The sequence below is a fragment of the Equus przewalskii genome, chromosome 14 (genome assembly GCF_037783145.1).
Source record: "Equus przewalskii isolate Varuska chromosome 14, EquPr2, whole genome shotgun sequence".
In the NCBI taxonomy this organism is placed as follows: Eukaryota; Metazoa; Chordata; class Mammalia; order Perissodactyla; family Equidae; genus Equus; species Equus przewalskii.
Window position 1 is genome coordinate 35,236,185 of NC_091844.1, and position 21,560 is coordinate 35,257,744.

Sequence of the window (21,560 nt, forward strand, 5' to 3'; positions counted from 1 at the left end):
CAATGATGTTAAGTGATGGATCTGATATTTAGAGTTTGACTTTCTTTAAGTCATAGGAATTCTTGGGTCTGGGCCTTCCACCTGTGCAGCCCTCCATGGTTCCCCCTCTGCGTGCCCCCCTCATTCTTCTCTGCCCACAACCAAAGCATCTCAAAAGCAGGGGACTCCTCCCAGACTTTTGTGCTGCACCACTTACATGAGAGGCCAAAGCTCCATCCCCCACGGCGATGACCTCACTGTGATTTTGATTTACTAACCCAGATCCGGAGTTCCTCCTGCCTGGAAGAGGTAAACCAACACTGCTGGTTGCCTGTGTGATTCTGGATATGTCATCAAACCCTCTGGGGACACGGTTGTTTGCTTTTTTCTGTGAATTGGGGTGATTGGGAGGATTTGATGACATCATGTATGAAAGAGCTTCTAAGTTGTAAAGTGCCAGATCAAGCTGAGGGCTGCCCCTAAGTCATGTGGGGTGTGAGGCAAGAGTACCACTAGAGGCCCACACACCGCATGTCTAAATCTTTATAAGTTAGGAAAACTGATAAGTTCAAAGTTCAATCTTTGTGATTTCATAAAGACCTGAAACCCCTGGTTTAAATTTAGAATTTTTGAACTCCTTGAACTTCTATGCTGCATTGTGACTCCTTCCCACATCACTCCCCTTTTCTTTCCATCTGCCTCTGTCCTAGCACAAAGCACCTGGTGTGGGCATCTTCATTCACTGGTCCGAGCTCTCAAACTCCCCTCCAAGCAGCTGCTTCTTGGCTACTAACCTCATGGCCGAGAGATGCTCCAGGATGCAGAAGAGGGAACCAAGAATGGTTCTGGTTACGATGCTCCTGATGAACCATGGGGCCTTTTCTTTTCTCTTCTTTCCTTTGCATTGACAGTGAGCTAAACCTGTAATTGTCAAAATGCAAGGCCTGTTGGTTTGAGATCCAAGAAGTCAATTTATTCAGATCATTATCCTTTTAGCATTTTCCTAGCATAGATGATCATATACCAAAAATATTTAATGGCTGAAGAATAAATTTGTCTTTATGATTTTGTTGTTTTTATACTTCTGGAATCCAAAAACAAGTCCACATCCTCTCACCCTTTTCTCCTTTTTCCAGTTTTTGTTTCTATTTTAAACAAGCTGCAGTTGAGTAATGCAATTGAGACGTGTTATAGTCTCAATGCAAAGTACCCTCCACTGACATTTGGGTACTAGTAGTATTACTATCGGTTATTATATTTAGTTACCTCCACTGACATTTGGGTACTAGTAGTATTACTATCGGTTATTATATTTAGTTAATAAAGGGCCCTGAGAATACCTACCAGGTTTTGGGGATGCAATTTGAAATTTACCTTGAGACTGCTTATTCCCTTATCAAATATTTAAGTGGCTTCCTCTCCATAGTGTGATGGTTTAAGATGCAAAATGTACAGGAAGACATTAATGTAGGAAAGTATTGATCTGATGCAATTGAAACTTTGACCACTACAGAGGGAAATATTAGCACAGTTAGCGGGAGTTTGGTTGTTAACTGGAGGTCAGAACTTAGAAAATGAAAGATCATTTGCAATTACTGTTGTTAGACATTTTGCGTTAGTAATATTAGCCCCCAGCCTACTTACACGGTACTTGGATGCCTAGGATAAAAATACGACCTAACTTGGAATATCCCAGGCCATGACATGACTCATAACATCTCCTGTGAAAGTCCTGCAGCAGATTCATAACCACGATTCAGAGTGGGTGAACATGGAGCAATGTTGGGTCTGAGATGAGCATCAGGAGATATGGTCACCCAGGACTAGAGGGAATCCTAAGGGGTAGTCACTGGATATTCAGCTGATGATTCTTAAAGGAAGGACTTGTAGTACCTGTCACCAAATATTGGAGTCTAGCCTTATGGGGGTCAGAAAAGGCTGAGATGAAACCGGAGATGCTTTAAAAGGTTACCCGCCCAGGCTCCCCACCAACTGATTGATGCTAGAAATTCCACCCATAGGGCTCAAACCATTAAGTCTAAGGCTTTTTCTCTTTTCTGGTCAGAAGTTTGGGAACCAAGAGGAATATTTTGATGACACCACTTTATTGCAGCTATTTTGTCATCAAGGACCTCTCATGACACCAATAATAGCTAACATTGACAGAGTAATTGTTGTGTTTGGTTTTGTACTAAATCCTCCAGAGGAATTTCCTCATTTAATCCTTATAATCGCTTTATGAGATAATATTGTCATATCTCCAACACAAAAGAGAAAATCGAGGCACAGAGAGGTTAAATAACTTACTGAAATCACAGAGCTGTGAGACGGTGAGACCAGGTTTCAAATATAGAGCGGGATCAGAAATGAATCCACCGTCTGGGTCCTTCTTCATATCTAATTTACAGAATTTTTAGTGAGGGCTTTGGACTTTGCGGGGTTTGGAAGGGAGATCTGAGCTGGTCTTCTGTAGACTCTATGGGATCAGAGACCTAGCTAACATCTGTTTTACACTTGATAATAAAGAGAAGGGAAAGGGTGAAAATTTGATTGATTTCTTGGAGGTAATATAACAGAGTTCTGGGAGCTCTGAGTTTGAGGTTCAAGGGAACAAAAGGATGCCCCCATCATCTGCAATCCAAAGGCTGTAAGAAAAGGAAACGATTGTCCCATCTGTGTAAGAATTCAGGACCCTGGTCCTGGTCTGGTAACAGGCAGTGACTGATGCACGCTGAGCTTCAGAGACGTTTGTCCTTTACCAGAGTCCATGGCTGTTGGTTGCATCAGAGCCTGGAACAGCTCCAGAGACAGGCTGGTCTCTGGCACTGATCCGCCAGCGCACCCCTACCTCCCCCACAACCCGGGGCTTTTGGATTGAATGTCCAAGGAACCGTCGTCATACTGGCCTTAAGTTTCCAGTTCTACAAATCTGATCTCTCCCCAAGGCTTACCTTGATGTTGATTCCAAGTCTAGTGGACGGGGCTGACGATGATGTAAGAGACAAATGCTTGAAAACTGAACTTGGATCTTTTTCCGGCTGTGGCAGAGCTGAGGGCGAGGGTTGGCTTTAGATGTCTGAGGGACTGAGTGGATGGTGAGGGAAAAAGTCAAATGAAGTATATGCCAGATTCCTAGTGTGCGTTCCTGCAAACTTGAATGCATGTGCTACTGCTACAGAGCAACAGAGGCATCCTTTTCAAATTCGTACCTAATGCAAAATGTGGTATCCTCAAATGCAATATGTGGATAATAATCATAGGTGTTTTGGTGAACCTTAGACGCACGGTGGTAACAAACAAGTTTGCAAGATTTTATTATACATGAAATATTACAACACTGAGTTTCAAAGAATTAATATTTCATTCATTTAAATGACGTAAATGAAAGTCATGGTATTGCACTTAAAATATTAAACTAGTTTTTACACTATCCTTTTAGAGTGAGTGCATGATTATTATGACGATAATTATTAAAGATGACCTTTTTGTGCACTTTATCATGCTCATAGAATCTTTGCCTTGACTCTAATCTAGCCCAGTGTGCCCAGATTTTCATAGCCTGGTAAAATTAATTATAAATGATAATAATAACAAGTATGATAAATGTAATAATAATAAAAGGGGACTGACATAAGGTTTGGAACTTTAAAACTTTTAATTTATTTTCAAATTCCATAAGTAGTGGCTAAACATATTCTTCTTATTTAAAAATGTCAAACTATATTGATAAAGCAAAAGTCTCTGGTGACATCCATCTAACCTTAGTATCTTCCAAAGTGGGAACCACTCTTATCTGTTTGCTATGCCTCCTTCCAGAACTTTCTCTGCACATTTATATACATACATAGGTCCATATAGAAGTAAATCCTTTGGATGCTTTGTTTAAATAGCATCATATTCTACTTTAGGTTTTCTTTTCCTAATCTCTGTGATTTTCTATATCAGTGCAGCTCTGTTTAATTCATTTTTGACTGCTGTACCTAATTTCATAATATGACTCTATCATAGTTTATCTGGTTTCTTTTTGCACGTGTGTGGGCGTGCTAGACAAATATTCTCACATACGCACAGAGATATGTATGCAGCTTGCCATTTTTTCCAAATAAGCGTTTTAATAAAAAGTAAATTTGCATTTACTCCCCCCACTATTTCCTAAAATATAAAAGGGCAATCACATATTTTGAAACGGACATACTTATAGGAAAAAAAGGAGTCAATGGAAACCTTACCATGTTTCACTACAGATCGGTGGAAACGTCATTAGGGATGAGCCCTGGAGCCAGAATCTGATTTGGAGAACCACTGTTCCAGTCTAACCTCAAAAATGAGCTCGTCTGCCATCTAGTAACTTCCAAAGAAAACAACAGAAGACTCATAACCGTGGATTCCACACCATGGCAGCTGATTTCCCGTGTCTACTGAGCTGCCTGCTGCCCCCACCCCGCTACTTCCCGTAGGAGGCACTAAAGGGGAGCGAGTTAGCTGTGGGCCAGTCTGTGTACTGCCTGGGAGGGCATGCTCACACCCCTTATTGCCCTCAAGAACTGTTGGTCTTTAGTGTGGAACTGCTTCCTAAATTGTGGCTGGTGTTCCTGGGAGTATGCAAGATGAATTGATGAGGTGGCAGATAGGTAAACCTTCTTCAGTTTAATAACCATGTGTTAGTTTAACATTCATTGCGGAAAAAAAACAGATATTTAACATCTAATGCAAAGACATGGGTTGACTGACAGAAAAATATTAGAAATTGGATCTGAATGTATTAACATAGAAAAATCACCAAGGCTTAAGTAAAGTAAGTACAGTCTGTGTGATCCTGAGCAATTTACTCAGCCTTTTGAATCCCAGTCTCTACGTCTTTCAAATGGGCTCAGTAATACCTACTCACTGGAATGTCACGAGGTTATATGATACAGAGTGGAGAAAGTGCCTAGCATGTAACAGGATGTGAATAAGTGTAGGTCTGACTCTGCTTTTTCCACTTTCTTCTCTTGCTCCCTCAGGATTCCCTTTTCTGTCCTAATCTAGGTCTTGAAACTTCATTAATAGAGTCTTACTAGGGTGTTAACTGTCAACCAATTGTATTTGTATTCATATTGTGCAAGTTCTGAAAACTAGCATATCTTCTACACACAAATGAATGAATCTCTCAGTGATGGAATTTCAGGCCCAGAGAGGACGTTCTTGAGGAGCGAGATATTTCTAGAGATAGAAAAAAGCACCACGCAGACCATTTGTTGGGCCTTAATGCGGTCCAGAAGAATCCACGTTTGTCATATTCCAATTAATAGTTGTCCTTTCCTCTGGGCCATAGTATTTACTTTCTGACATGCAAGGCCAAGACAAAAATCTATTAAGATCTGAAAAGAAATTTTGTTTGTTGGAAAAAAAAATGAAACCAGCTATAACTGTTCATCAAGGAATAATCTGGGGGAAGTGAAAGCTACCAGTTCAGTTTTGAAACTGGGTTTTATTTTCCAGTGGACTGGAACGTACAAAGAAGACTGGCTTGCAGGAATCTCCCACGGGCCTCCCTGAGATCCTTTGTGCAAATGTAAGTTATACTTATTCTCACCCAGAGTGAGAGCGTTGTGCATTGTCTGGAAACAATTAGAGGTATTTTTCCATCTTGATCTGACAACCTCAGACACATGGGCAATTGTGGGTGGGGGTGGGGGTGGTTTGAAGTCTAAGTTCTGCTATTAACTATTTAAACAGTTAAAGTATTAGAACTAATTAAGTTGAATATGTTTGGAGCCCCAAAGGGTGGGCACTGATGGAACAGGGAGGCTCAGAGTGGTTTAAAAGTCACCAGGAAGAAAAGTCTTGGAGCTCTGGAAAATATTTTGTCGCTGCTAATGGTTTTCCAAGATCTTTCAGGAAAATAATGTGACAAGGAAAGGCTGTTCAGGAGGACGACTGAACTGACATCAGAGGCTGCCTGGGGACCTGGGGGACTGCAGGTGAGCCTGGCATCACGTTGCTGAAGGTGTGGCACCAGTGCTGCAGCCCCTGACCAGGCTAGACAGAGGGATTCCAGAGAGAGAGGAGGCAGAGTGATAGGGCTTTTTGTCACAATGTGCCAGTTTCCTGGAAACTGCATTTGGATTATTAAAAAGAGAAGTTATGCTGGCTTATCTATTGGTTTATTTTGAAAGGAAGCTGGAGTAGAAAGAGAGGTCAGAAAGGGGTCAAGGCAGCCTGAGAAGGCGCTCCAGGGAACGCAGGCCAGTGTGGATGAGAGATATGCAAAACCAGAGACAACCTCATTTGTCAAGTTTTGTGAAAAACCTTTTAAACTTTATTTTAAGACTGAAGTTAGAGGCAAATGTTGCCACCTTTCTCCTGTTTGTCAGCAAAGTTCAAATTGCCAAGTGAGTGCCATAAAGGACAATTGTGTCAACAGAACAGGGCTTTGCATCTGCCAAATGGTAACCCGCAAACAAGTCTCCTGCTTGTGTAGGGGCCTAACACTTCGCCACGTGTTTTCACAGCTATGGTTTAGTGGATCCTTATGGCAAACCTGGGAGAAGAAGGAAGGCGTCGCCATTTCAAAGTTGGGGAAATGTGGGTTGGAGAGTGGAGGATCTTGTATGTATCTCAGAGCCTGCAAGTGGTGGAGCGAGGATTCGCACCTGGTGCTGCCCCTGCACTCAGTCCCTGTCCCCACACCATGTGTGGCTGCTGGGCAGCTCTCCAGCAAAGAGCTTGGGCGACTCAGCGAGCTCCTGGGGTGGGGAGGTGAGATTGTGACTAACATCCGCTGCCCGTTAGGATGCAGCTGTCCATTTCTTTTCCTGCCTTCCTTTCCGTTTTCTCCTGCATGTGTCTGCAACCTCCAGATGGAAATGAGCAAGAGGGACATGCCTTCAGCTCAGGAGCAGAAGCAGAATACAAAAGCTCTGGCATGAGATGCCTGGGGTCCTCAGGCTCACAACAGAAAGGCAGCGTGCTTCCCTTGGGCTTCAGAATAAACTTTCTAAGATGTAAAAGTCAACAGAAAAATCTCCGCCTGTAGATCCATCAGTCGATTGGGTCAGGAATGAGAAGATATCTCATTTTTCTCCACTGAGCATCACTGAAGACCTGAAGAGTTCTTGAGACTATACCTTCTTCTTTAAAAATACCAGCTTTTTTTTTTTCAAGGATAGAATAAATTCTTTCCTTATTCAATAAGAAGCAAAGTAGCATTAAATTCTAGAGATATTAATAACGCTGATTCTATGTTGAAGAAAGCTGGTCAGTCTTTTCTTAGAAGATGGATTTATATTTACTCACAGAGTCTCTTGATTCTGGTCAGAGATGAACCTCAGAGTTGATAGTTGATAGTATTTGTGCTTATGGTTCTCGAGATGGGTCAATAATAAACCTCTGCCTTTCCCATTCAGGATTCCAGAGCCGGCAATGCTGCCCATGCCCAACCCTGCGGAAAGATGAGCATTGGTAAACACAGCAGCCTTCCAAGAAGAGAAAAGCAGGAGTGCCGGAGACCAGATCTGAAAGGTCAGGTGATTAGGAGGGCCTTTTGGTCCCTGATTCTGCGTGTCGTTATCCTTATTTTGTGCACAACTTGAAGTAATGTGTCGAACACATTTCCTCAACACATTTGGAGGAGGTAAGAGACTGGCCCACAGAAAAGAAGAGAGAGTTGAGAGCCTGACAACAAAAGCAGCATAAAACCCACAAGACACAGACTTAAGAAGCATGTATATTCATCATTCTGGGGCCATTTGTCTAAGGGGAAATACTATCACCCACCTCAACAGGCTTCGAAGCCAATACTATTCTACTCTCCTGTACAATATTTGAACTTCCAAAGGAGGAGTCAAATTAGATTCAGAAGATACTCTTTGAGGAAACAGAAAATGTACAGTGTTACTGAAAAATTATTTTTATCCAAATGATAATAAAGCTGTCAGGCTCTTTTTCTTTTAATTTATGTAGTGAAAAACACTTAACATAAAATTTACTGGCTTAGTCATTTTTAAGTGTACGGTTCAGTAGCATTAAGTGTATTCACATGATTGTGAAACATATCTCCAGAACTTTTGCATCTTGCAAAACTGAACCTCCAAGTGTGTGAAACAACTCATTCTCCACCCTCCCAGCGCCTGGTAAGCACCATTCTACTTTCTGTGTCTGTGAATTTGACTACTTTAGATACCTCATATAAGTGGGATCATACAGTATTTGTCTTTTTGTGACTAGCTATTTCACTCAGCAGAATGTCCTTGAGGTTCATCCATATTGTAGCATGTAACAGGATTTCCTTCATTTTTATGGCTGGATAATATTCCATTGCGTATAAATACCACGTTTCGTTTATCCATCCATCTGTAGATGGAAATTTGGGTTGCTTCCACCTCTTGGCTACCGTGAATAATGCTGTTATGAACATGGGTGTGCATACATCTCTTTGAGATGCGGCTTTTATTAGTTTTTAAAGAGGTAATTCCTCTCCTATTCAGAAAACATGACTATCAAAAATAACTTTTAAATGAGCCCTTTTTTGGTTTAAATTATTTACAGAGAGCTGAGTTTTCTTCACAATAAATGCCCTTGCTCGGTACCTTAAATAGTTGGGTTAGCGATCTTCCAGGCCTGGCAATCTTCCTCTCTGTCTCTGATAGCTGCATCCTAACGGGCATTTCATTCTCAGCCATGGCTAACCCATTTTCCTCCCATCAGAAGTTTTGGGTGCGAATGCTCATTCTTTCCTTTCCACGTGCCTCTGCTTCCACCCTATGACCTTCTTTTCCCTTAACAGAGAAAAGTCCTGACCTGTCCAGGGCCCACCCCCGTCCTTACCTGGAGGGGACAACCACCCGCCTCACCTCATTGGTTATCATTATTATGTCATCCAGATCAATCACTGGGCACTCGCACTGCGGTAACTGTCGCTTTGATCATTCGTTCCACTTTGTTAGTCCTCATCAGATCCAGGCCCCACTAATCGGAAACAGCGGCCTTCCAAAAGCAAGGCAACCTGGTGACCAGGGGCAATTACCACATTGTTTGGTTTTTAAATTAGTCCCTTCTTGGTGCTCTGATCACCATCAGGAGGCTGTGGTTCAGAAACCCAGGGGGTGCCTGCTGCTCCTGCCTCCCACAGCCAGGCTGGGTCCACACGCCCCCTGTCAGTGGTTCCAAGAGGAGGGCAATCCCAGTGGGCCTGGAAAACACAGTCTGAGACCTCCTCATAACGCTTAGCCTCCTTCTAAAGGGGAGTCCTTGCTGGGCATTTTCACCCATGGGCGTTTATACATAAGATGTTTCTGGTTGTAGCCTACTTCCTCTGTGAGGAGGTATGGAATCTTAGCACAGCTTAGGACCGAACCACACAACAGCGGAGCCCTATGGCTCAATGGAAGCCTGTTTTCTTCTGGCCCACACCCAGGATAGTGCTGGAACTGGGACTGAGGGGGGCGCGGCAGACATCTCATGGGTTTTCACATAAGTGAGTGAGGAGCTCCAGCTTCCAGCTCAGACACCTGTGGCTGGCCCTGGAGAAAGGTGGGATAGGGTCATCGGGCAGGAAATTAAAGGCAAATCTCTGCCATCTTCCAGTGCATCAATTTCCTTAATGTCAGTGTTTCCTGAACTTCAGGCATTTATATACTATTTTCATGATTTTTGCCATGCCCAATCCTCTTGTTTATTTTAAAAGAATTATTTTAAGGGAAATATTTCATACTTTGAATGGAAAACAAATATTTCTTGTCTTCCTTTCAGCAATGATGTCTAAAAATGTTGGTTTTTCCCACCCCAAAGAGCACCCAGCCCCAGCCGTTAGCCCACAGACGAACACCCCTCATCCGCCTGCTAGTCCAGTTGTAGCTTCTGTCATAATTTGGGGTGGGATAGCTTGGCAGACCCTGAATAGTAGGAAATGGATTTGGCAGATTATTATTTCTAATGAGCAGCCATAGCTTCTTCCTGTCAAGGACTTTTATTATATAGGTGTGGTATTGCCTTATCTTGGAGGAATGACTGATGGTTCAAATGACAGGCTGTCCGGAATAGGATGGGAGGTTTTCAGGTAGGGCACTTTGGCTCATATCAGGTGCAGTGTTATCTTCTCATGCTTGATGGGTGCCCACTGGAGCTGATGTCCATTCTTCTCATCCTCTCTCTACATGCTCTGCCCACTCTTTCCTGAAACATGCAACAACTCTCATACTTTGGCCAGAAGAGTGACATTCTTCTGTATCAAAGCTTTTACTCCCAAATGTCTACTTGGGGACCTTCAAACTGTATCCCAGCACATCCCGTTTGCTGTCTTGGATTTCCGTGGTGCAACTGTAGCCAAAATAGGAGCATTCTTAGGCTACCTTTGATGACCTCTTGGATAGAGGGGTTTAAGTTCTTAAGAGCAAGTTTCAGAGGAAGTAAGTTAGAAGAAATGCGTATGGCTCCTGCTTTCCCTCTTCCATCTCAGAAGCTGCAGTTATCAGGAGGGACATAGCTCAAGCATGCCTTTTGATTTAAGGTAAAAAAGGAGATATTTTGTTTTTCAGTAAGGCAGAATATATCTTAATGTAGTAATTGAATTTAGTTCTATTTAGTCTAGTTTGATGGGGGTAGATCGAGAGTTGGGAGGGAAGAATTGACATTGTTTAATACTTAACAGATGGATAGAAAACAAAAAGTTTAGGAGATAAGAATGTCAGAAGGTTACCAGCTGCTGTGAGTATACAGTAAAATGGAACTTATTTGAAAGGTTAGGCTTATGTTTATTAATACATGTCTCTCTTTCTATTATATTTTAGATTTACAAATTATTCAGAGGGAGAGCTGTCTTTTTGTCTAAATCTGGGTGGATTACTGTGTTCCAAAAAGGTATCTTTGTGTTTCATGTGAGCTGTACCTTATTATGCAAGAAGATGTCTTCTACTCTTCTTGAATGGTAGAGAATTTGGAGTAGTAATTTGTGAGCATGTTAACTCTATGAAGCAGATTTCTTTCCATTCTCAAATCGGCATGTCTGAAGATCATTAATTATAGGAGGGTAAGTAAACTCCTCAACATGTGCATTAATTTTCATGTCACGAGACATGAAATTCTACTTCTAAGAAAGCTCATTAGGCAAGGGCCACCTTTATACTCGGGAAAGGGTAATTCACCATTGAAAATGGAGGGAATTACTCCACTGAAAGTTTTCTCATAGAAGTCTCTTGGCACTACTTCCTCATGCATTGCGTCTTATATCTAATGTGAAGTGGGTCAAAATGACTGCAAGTGTTGAGGGATGATGTGAGCCTGACAGGAGAAGCTTAGCCTTTGGAACCTCACAGAGTCTGGAGCAGTGACTTCCTCAGAGACGCTGGTCGATGCTTAATGCATGGATTGGGTCTCCCTAACTTCCCAGTGGAGAGTCAGTTGCTTAACTGTTTAGCAGGGGTTCTTTCAAAAGCAGTGAATTAGTTATTGTCCGAAAAGCTATTTGAAGATATACTAAGTACTATTATGGTTAAATTGAGGAAGGCTACTTTTATACACACCTTCTGTAAAAACCATTATATAATTCTTTGGGTCAAAAGGACAATGCATTAGGATAAATAAGAAGGAAATAAGAGAAGTCATCGAATAGAAAGTGGAACACTTGACAGGAACTCCACGTGTGGTAGGATGGATTGGTTCTAGGGTTACATAGGCTTGCCAAAGGAAAATAGATTTGTGGGGAGGGCAGTGGGGGGAAGGATGGGTAGGCTATTGATGGGAACCTGGTGAAACAATTGAAGCTCCAGGAACTTAAATATAAAACCAAACATGATATTTCCTTACAGTACCAGCTCTTTCTATCTTGTAAGCAAGTCATATCCAATCAATAATCATTTGTTGGGTGTCTGCTACACATTTATTACTATATTAGGATTTGTGAGAAAAATTGAAGTCTGAGAAATAAAGAGTCCTAGACCTCAAGGAGTTTATAAACTTACTGGGGAGCCAGGGTTTAGATCAGTAAGAGACTCAAAGAGAGCAATACAAGCAAGCAACGTAATCAAGGGCAAATGGTAAGTTTAAGGGAAAGGGTGCATCAACAAAGGCTAGGGTTCTTCATAATAGACACTTTGGGATAATTGCTGAAGGCTTTATAGGAAGGCGGCATTTGATCTAGGTCTTGAAGTGTTTTATTGTTTACCAATTTTAGATGGAAAATTCTTCCGCTTTAAGCCATTTCCATTTCAGATCAAGACTGCTATTTCTCACTCTTTCTTTACAGATTCTTCTACTTCCCCCTTACATGTTGGTATCCTTCAAGTTTTGTACTTGATCATCCTCCTTTTCTACTCACAACCAAACACTATCAATGTTATGGATTGAAAATTCAAATGAGAACAAAGACTGGCAAGGCCACATAAAAATGTAAGTCCAATAGATGGGATACAATAATGAATTATGGGGCTTGTGGTAAATGAAGACTTTTTGCCTGCCTAAAGGCATTCAAATTTATTTATACTGTTCTTGCTCAACAAATCACCTTTTCTAGCTGGGATTTAGGTTGCCAGTGGGTGATCTATCATCTATCTACTGACTTCTCCTAAACTTTGTTTTCTAAGCCTGAGCTCTTCTGAGTTTCAGATTGATTTTTCTGAGTATCTAATAGTCACCTGCATGGAAGTCCCCCAGATATCTTAAACCAGGGGTTGGTAAGTTATAGCCTATGAGCCAAATCCAACCCACACACCTGCCCCACCTATTGGAACACAGCCACATTCCTTTCCATATTATCTATGGCTACTTTTACCCTGCAGAGGCAGACTTGAGTAGTTGTGACAGAGACCAAATGGCCAACAAAGCCTAAAATATTTGCTATCTGACCCTTTATAGGAAAAGTTTGCCAAACCCTGCCTTAAACCAACATATTTCCAAATGAACTTATCCTCTTCTCCCCCAACCCAACCATCCATTTACTTTGGAATCCCCTGGTTCCTTCCTCCACCTCACCTCCCTCATCTAAGACCTGTCCCTGAGACCTGACATTGCTCATACCTCTCCCCACCTCTACACTTCTCCCACCACAGCCCTGGCTCAGGTCCTCCCCATTTCTCAGCCCTCTTAGGATCTGTTATCTCTACATGAACATCAGATTTACATTTTTATCAAAACAAATCTGATCCTGTCACTTCCCTACTTAGAATCCTCCAGTGATGCCCCATTTCCTCATGGATACAGTACTCCTTTCTAATCACACAATCCCCTTTCTCATTTATACCCCTACCTGCATGTTTAGCCTTATCTCCTTCCATCCTCTCACTTGCTCCCTAAAGTCTGTCTTACTAATGTATTTGTCTTTGCTTTGAATGAATCATTCTCTCCTTCATGCCTCTGAGAGATGCACATGCTGTTCTCCTTTTATCTCTTGGTTTCATAGTTAGGGAACTTAATTGTCAAAATTCAACTTCAGCATCATTGCCTTTGTAGCATTGTCCCACCCCAATCTATCTTCCCCTGCCCAGCACCCCCGACACTCAGAGTCAAGGCCCCCTTCTTCTGATTCGGGACTGTATTATATATATAATTCTGTTAGAGTACGTCTCAAATTACATTCAGTTCTAATTACATTTAGTTCTCTCTCTTTCTGCTTTAGGTGTGAACTCCCTGAGAGATCCTGTCTTATATATATATTTATATCCCTAGAAGCTATCATAATGTTTGCCAGAGATTAGGTGCTCAATAAATGTTCAGAGAATTCCTGAAGCTTGTTACAAGTCAATAAGTTTTTAACAAGCAAGGACTAATCCCTAACCGATACACAGAACCTTTGCTGGAGGACCACCAGCCTTGGGCATAAATTGTAAATACAAGTCCGTGATTGATTAAATGATGGGTTAATTCAGGAGCAGAGAGACTCTTTTGAAAGGCAAATCATATTATGCTACGCACACTCTTAAAACCTTCCATCGTTTCCATTGCACGTAGAATAAAACTCCAAATCTTTGAGGTGACCAACATCAAGCTTGATTCAGCAGTCCAGCCTCTTACCACCCGCTCCCTGACTCACCACACTCTAGGCACGCTGACCTTTCTCCAGTTTCTCAAAAGCACCACTGTTTTCTGCTTTGGGGTCTTAGTACCTGCTTTCCATCTTCCAGGCAGACTCCTCTACTCTTCCTCTGACCAAATCCTATTAATTTGCCTGTCACAGTCCAAAGGTCACGTCCTCTGAGGGGCTTCCCCAACCTAGAATTCTCTGCTCATAGTGCCTGTTCTTTTCCATTACAGCACTCACTGCTGTTTATAATAGTATGCTTGTTTGTTGGTTGGTGAGTTTAACATCTGTCACTCTTCCATGTGAATGGAAAGTTCATATTGGTCATATTGGTTTTGTTCACTACTGGCATCACCTGGTACATGCTGGGCGCTCCATACGGATTTTCTGAATTAACTAATAAATGAAAAGGGAAACAGTCTGGGTGTTTTTGAAAAGAGAGGCGGTTAGATCTGTCAGCAGTCTGTAGGATAGATTGGAGGGAGGAGTAACAGGGGCCCGCAGAAGCATTAGGAAGCCCTTGCCTCTGTGTGAGGCGCAGGTGTTTCAGAACAACTGTGATCAAGAGGGGATAGGAGGGAAGAGGCAAAAGTATCACTCTTTTCAAATTCTGTTCTTTCCTACCAGGAAAACTCAAGAGAGAAACCTCTAAGGATGAATAAAAAGGTTAAATAAGTTGGCCATTTTCAAAAATATGTGTACTAAAATCATAGCTTTCCTACAAACTGAAAAAATACCCTGGGAAAAATATCCCATTCAAAACAGCAAACAAAAAATTTAAAAATTGTGAATAAACTAAGTGAGAAGTATATGAAAGACCTTAAAGAATCACAGCAAAGTTATAAAGAAGACTTCAATAAATCTTTGAATTACCATATTCTTTAATGAGAAGCCTCAATCTTATTAAAGGTGAATTGTACCTATATTAATCTATAAATGTAAGGCAATTCTTTTCAAAGTGCTCAGTTGATTTTTACAAAATGATTTTAAAGTTCTCCTAGATGAATAAACGTTTGAGAAGCAAAAACACCTTTGAAAAACAAAAAGAAAGAAACAATGAAGAGGAAGCTGTCTTTTTATATATTAATAATTTTAAGCTATAATAATTAAAACAGTATAATAAGCAGTGTAAGAACAGCCAAAGAAACTATTGAAGCCAAGAGAAAATTGAGAAATGGATCTAGTATTTATAAAAGTTTTGGATATGATAAATAAGATATTTCGAATCACTGAGGCAAGGATAAATTATTCAATAAACAATTTTGATACACTGTAAAAATAGTGGAAAAATGGAAATTAAATTTCTACCTATACCCAAATCATTTAAAAAAGTATTTAAATATATATAATATATTACATATACTATATACTATAATATATAATATGTATAAATGAAACCGTTAAGATATTATGAGAAAATATTCATCTGATCTTTGAGGGAGGAAGTACTTTCCATAATGACAGCAAAGACAGAAATCTCAAAGGAAAAGACTGATATACGCAATTACGTAAACTTTTAATTATTTTTGTTAAAAAACAACAATAAGGTTAAAAGTTAAATGGTAATCTAGAAAAATATTTGCAACATTTATAGTAAACAAAATTTAATATCCCTAATAGATAAAGAGCTCTTAAAAATCAAATCTTTAAAATGACTAACTTTCTCAGCAAAGCGTGATAAGAATAAGCAATTAACATATACACACACATACAGGAAAAGAAATACAGATGTCTCACAATGTAAGAAAAAGTTTAATTTCTCTAGTCATCAAAAAAATGCAAATCATATCAATAGTAAGATATCATTTTCACTCGCCTACCTGACAAAATCAACATTAAATGGTAAGTTAATGTTCATTAATATCCACACTGTAGGGGGGTGATATAAATTGCCGAAACTTCCCTAGAGGATAGTACATGTCAAAAGCCTCAAAAATATCTAAAAATTATCAGCTTCCTGAATCACAAAATCCCATTTCCAGAAAACTGTCCTCCCCAAAGTAATACTATACCCCAAAACTATAAATAAAATCATTTGTAACTTTCACTTACACATTGCATCTTTATTGAGCACCCGCCAGGTTCCAGGTACGGTAACTAAGGGCTGAGACTCAGGAATAAACAAGACAGATGTAATTCCTGCCCTCAAAGAGCTTGCATTCTCATAGGAAGAACAGACAGTAAATACGGAACTAACTCAATAAATATAATAATTAGGAATTGTTGAACATGCTGTGAAGAAAATAAGCGTGAAAGCATCACAGTCAAGGGAGACTTTTCGTAAAAGATGCCATTTAAGCTAAGAACTGATAGCTATAAAGGAAATATTTATACAAAGAGCAAGGCACAGAAAGCAGCAATATAAAAACCTCTGGCAGGAAAAAGCTTAGTACATTTAAGAACTGACAGAAGCCCAGGAAGCTGAAGAAGAGTAACCCCGAGGCTGGAGGTTGGGGAGTGAGGTGGGGGGAATCGTAGGGGATGGGAAGTAGGGGTGGGGGTACTAGTGTGTGTTGATAGTGGTGAGGAGTGCAGTAGGCATTGGCCTCTCAGACAGGACTTTGTGGGGCATGATACACAGTTTGGATTCTGTTCTACCTGCAGTGGGAAGCCATTGAAGGTTTTTATGGAGCGAAGAGATGGGACCTCATTTGTACTCTAAAAACATTTCTTTGCTTAGTAGGTGGAGAATGGATTTAAGGAGGGCAAGTGAAAAAGCAGGAACATTGTTTCGGAGGTGATTATAAAGTCACAGAGAGAGGTGGTGGTGGGTTGAATTTGTGAGATGGTGGAGATGTGAAGAGGTAACAGAGATGATTCGCACTGGGAAAAATTTTGGAAACAACCCCACATTCTGTGACAGAGGATGTACTAAATAAAATTGTGAGCTCCTAAGCTACCATTCAGGCTGAGTTGTCAGAAACAACATTGACACAGCAGACACCTTTTGAATCTTAGGTGAATAAATTGATGGAGGAACAAAATGAAAAAAAATAAGGGGGTTGGCCTGGGGATGTAGTGGTTAAGTTTGCACGTTCTGATTCTGCAGCCTGGGGCTCACAGCTTCTGATCCTGGACATGGACCTGCACACTGTTCATTAAGCCACACTGTGGCAGCGACCCACATACAAAATAGATAAGGATTGGCACAGCTCAGGGACAACCTGCCTCAAACAAAAAGAGGAAGATTGACAACAAATGTAAACTCAGGGCCAATCTTTCTCACACACACAAAAAGGAAATAATTGGTGGGACCAAGTCTTGGAGAAGACGAGGGGTACAATCAAAAGCAGAAGGAGAGCACTACATCTTGGCAAAGAAAGCTGCTTCTTCCCAGGATGACCACAGGTTCTGGCTTGCCCAGATGTATGCTGTGCATCTACAGTTCTAGTGTATTGTATCCTTGTGTCAGGATTATTGGGTTCCCTTTCACTCTCAGAAGTGTCCCGGGTTTGAGTGAGAACTTATGTGTTCACTCCACAGAGCTTCACCAGTAACAGGAATGAAGGGAGAAAGGAAGTTCTATTAAACAAGTGGAGAGGTGTTCAGTTAGAGTAGTCAGTGAGCTCTGTCACCGCAGTGAAGTAGAAGGTTAGGTCATCAGGGTGCCTGGGGTGGAGGTGGGCTCGGGTCTTGAGGACAGTAGAAGACATTGGTATCACCAGTGAAGTGGACCTTATAGGGAGCCTAGAGATGAGTGGAAAGATGCTCAGAAGTCTCCAAGGCTGGACAGATGTCATCTATGTCACCTACATCCCTGACTGTATTCTTTGAGTTCATTATTTAGACTCAACAAAGAAAGATTTTATGATCTTAGTGTCATGTTCGTGTTAAACTTATTTTATCGTAGTCTTTGAAAACTAGAAAGCCATGTATCTGAAATTCTTTTCGTTAGAATCCTCACAAAATCAGAACCTGCCATTCAGTCCTTTCAAATAAAACCAATTCCTTATATTAATTGGGTCATGGATTTCATTTTTTATCTTTTTGTGTATTCAACAAACATTTGTGAATCACAGTACTTCCCTATGTGTCAGGCACAGCATTGGGAGATGCGGACACAATCCTCGTTGTGCACAACCAGGATTGTGTTCCCATGAGACAGCATGACAACCGGTCCCACCGACTACTGCCAGTGTGTCTACAGTCCCACCCTCCTCCCAGTGAGAAAGGCTGTAAATACAGTATTCTTTCCAACAGTCCTTGTCTTTCCATCCTCATGCACCAATTCTCTCTGTCTCCTCCATCTCCCAGTCTCAGCCTCTCTCCAACAAGCATACATTAGCTTTTCCTCTTTTAATATTTCTTTGCTTTCCTACATCCTCACAGGCTAATATATTAAATATTTTTTTAAAAGCTGTGCACGCAAAGATTTGATGCAAGTGTTTATAGAAGCTTTATTCATAAATTCCAAAAGTTGGAAACCACCCGTATGTCCATTAATGAATAAATGAATAATGGTATATCCACACAATGGAAGTGTACTCATCAGGATAAAGGAACTGATATGTGGAACAACATGGATGAGTCTCAAAACATTATGCTGCATGAAAGAAGTCAGACTGCAAGGGTTGTATACTCTGTGATTCCATCTACATGACACTGTGTGGAAGGCAAACCTGGAACCATAAAACAGATTAGCTGGGGCCGAGGCAGGGAGAGGGGCTGGACTACAAAGGGGTGTGAGGGAAATTTGGGGGTGATTTAAATACTCTGTATCTCGATTGTGACATGACTGTATATATTTCTCAAAATACAATGATCTGTATATCCAGAAAGGATGAATTTTGTTGTTTGTAAATTATACCTTAATAAACCTGACAGCTGAAAACTTCTGGCAGATTGGGCTTTGTTTTTCTGCACACCTACACACACACACATACTCTCACAGAAAACAAGAGAAGAGACGAAACAAGAGAAGAGAGGAGAGAAGAGAAGAGACTGATATGATGGAAAACGGAGGGAGACTTTGTTAAGAGTCTTTGATAAGGCAATGTAATTCCTAGTTGACCATAATAGAAGTGTGGTGCTTAATTGCCTAAAATTGCCAGCTACATGTCAAAGACGTGTTAGAGAAAGAAAAGATCTACCGTAAAATCTGAGAAGGTCTCCAAAATAAGAGCAAATAAAGTATATTTAAAATAAAAGTTATGCCATTACAGAGTAAAACAAAAAATTGGTGCTTCTCTCCACTTATGACAGAGCTCTTTTGTGAATGCCCTTCAGGCCAGAAAGCTTGTATGCATCTGCATAGGTGTCTTAGAACAAAATAGGTATATTGAGGTCATCACCACCCTCACCCCTGAAAGCCAAGGAGATAGCAGTGGCTAACTCTGCTCCCAGCACTAACTTCTTCAGAGACACAGCCGTGCAAAGGCATTGTCCAGTTCAAGCCATGGTCAGCAAAAAAGAGGGAGCGACTTGTGTTTTTGCCATTTAGAGAGTGTGAGGAAAATTAATATATAGGATTACATTTGAAATCCACATATGGCATTAGATTCATTTTCCAATCAGAAAGGGGAGCCACGCTTGCAGAACATTTGGGCCAGTTGGTACGCATGAGTACAAAGACAGAACCGAAAATACTGGTATTGAGGCAAATAATGGTAATTATTACAGAAAGAGGTGGGCTAAATTATGAGAAGAGTAGACTTCAGGAAGGCCAAGTCTTCACTGTGTAAAATCCATCCCTTCTCCATCCCATCTCCCACCCCCAACCCCAAACCTCTCTTTTGAACGCTCACATTAGGTTCTGGCTTCTTGCCCAAGAACTTGAAAATGAAAGAATAAAAAGTGAGCTTAATGTCCTTTGCTAGGCATAAGTCCCCTTTCTTCTTCAACATGGGCCCAGGAGCTCCAGTAGGGATTAAAGAGGAAGACTCCAGTAATTTTAATGGAATGATTTGAGGGCAGCATCATAAGGATTTAGTGGCAGTCATAAGAATAGGGGCCCCTTTCGGTCTCTGGGGTCTGTTCCCCAGATTTTGGCCATGCTGTTTTCACATATGGGAAAATGCAGGTAGAGTTTTCTTTCCAACCTTAACATCCTCTGGTTAAATCATATGCTTGCATTTCTCAGCCACTTCTGTCCAAATATGTTTTCCTAATGAGGCATTATATTCCTATGAAATCAAGCTGCTTTTCCTCAAAAAGAATATTTTGTTAAAAAAACACACAAACTCTATTAGTTTGTGGACAATAACATTATGCTATTTTAAAAATAGTATATGATGATACTTCCAAATGCTGGCAGTCACAAATTAGAATTTATGTGTGTTTCAAAAACATTTTGGAACACAGTTCCCCATAGAATTTATAACATGTGATAGTTTTCCAGGCTAGCCCATACTGCCATGGTGTTAGCCCATAGTGCCAAATTAACTGAAAAAAAAGTCTATAATAATACTTTTGTAATAGTCAAAGAAAAATAAAACTGAAAACTTTAGAAATTATTGGGAAAAAATGACAATGAAAGAGAAGAAACAAAAACCAGAAAGATTATAGAAAAAAATACCAATAATTAAACATATAAAAACAGAAATCCCAACAATCATTTATCTCAAATATGAGTAGTTAAGAAAAAGTGAGTAAATTGGAGAAACATTTTTAGATTGAGTTATATGGAGATTTTGAGGGGAATTTCCAGGCACTTTCAGGGGTTGAGAAATTAATGGCATAGTTCTTTATTAAATTACATTGCTATCAAAATGAACAAATTTTCTTTTCTTTTTTTACTGTTTATTTTTTTTTATTTTTTTAAAGATTGGCCCTGAGCTAACATCTGTTGCCAGTCTTCCTTGGTCTGCTCCCCAAACCCCCCAGTACATAGTTGCATATTCTAGCTGTAGGTCCTTCTGGTTCTGCTATGTTCATGCCTCAGCATGGCTTGATGAGTGGTGCTAGGTCTGTGCCCAGGATGTGAACCAGAGAAACCCTGGGCTGCCGAAGCAGAGCATGTGAACTTAACCACTTGGCCACAGGGCCAGCCCCAGGTTTTCTTTTCTTGATATTGCTAATATCAGGCTTCATTTAGGGGCTCACAAAGGGGAAGCTGATAGGAAGAGAAAAACTGAAAAGCAGAGATTTTCCTGAGGCAAGAGGAAATAGTGGGTTTCTTGCAATCTTTTTCTCATTTTATGAAAAACAAAGTCCCTTCCCATCCTCTCTACACATTTTTCCCCAGGTGGCCTCTCCCTCCGCCATGGATTTACCTACTGATTATAAACTGATGATTCTTGGGGCTGGCACCATGGCCTATCGGTTAAGTTTGACGCACTTCGCTTCAGTGGCCCAGGTTTGGCTGCCAGGTGCAGACCTACACCACTCATCAGCAGCCATGCTGTGGCAGTGACCCACATACAAAATAGAGGAAGATTGGCACAGATGTTAGCTCAGGGTGAATCTTCCCCAGCAAAAAATAAATAAACTGATAATTCTCAAATTTGTTCCTCAAGTTCACGCCATCTTTCTGAACTTCACTCCTACCTCATGCCTCCCATCAAGTTGTCCTCCAGATGAATCAAGTGATATTTGTCCAGAAAATACACTCAGTCCCCAAAGAATTCCTTTCTAATCCCACCCAGCCACA

At 40.8% G+C, this 21,560-nt stretch overlaps 1 long non-coding RNA gene across 1 annotated transcript in view; it reads left to right on the top strand.

The window, feature by feature from the left end:
• The window catches only part of LOC139075750 (uncharacterized), a 68,834-nt gene extending 55,015 nt beyond the window's left edge, over positions 1-13,819 (top strand). The window contains exons 2-7 of the long non-coding RNA XR_011526505.1: positions 5,461-5,533; positions 5,851-5,942; positions 7,368-7,482; positions 10,749-10,818; positions 12,203-12,345; positions 13,571-13,819. This is a non-coding gene — a long non-coding RNA (uncharacterized lncRNA). The remainder of the gene's footprint in view (positions 1-5,460; positions 5,534-5,850; positions 5,943-7,367; positions 7,483-10,748; positions 10,819-12,202; positions 12,346-13,570) is intronic.
• The last annotated feature ends 7,741 nt before the right edge of the window (positions 13,820-21,560 follow it).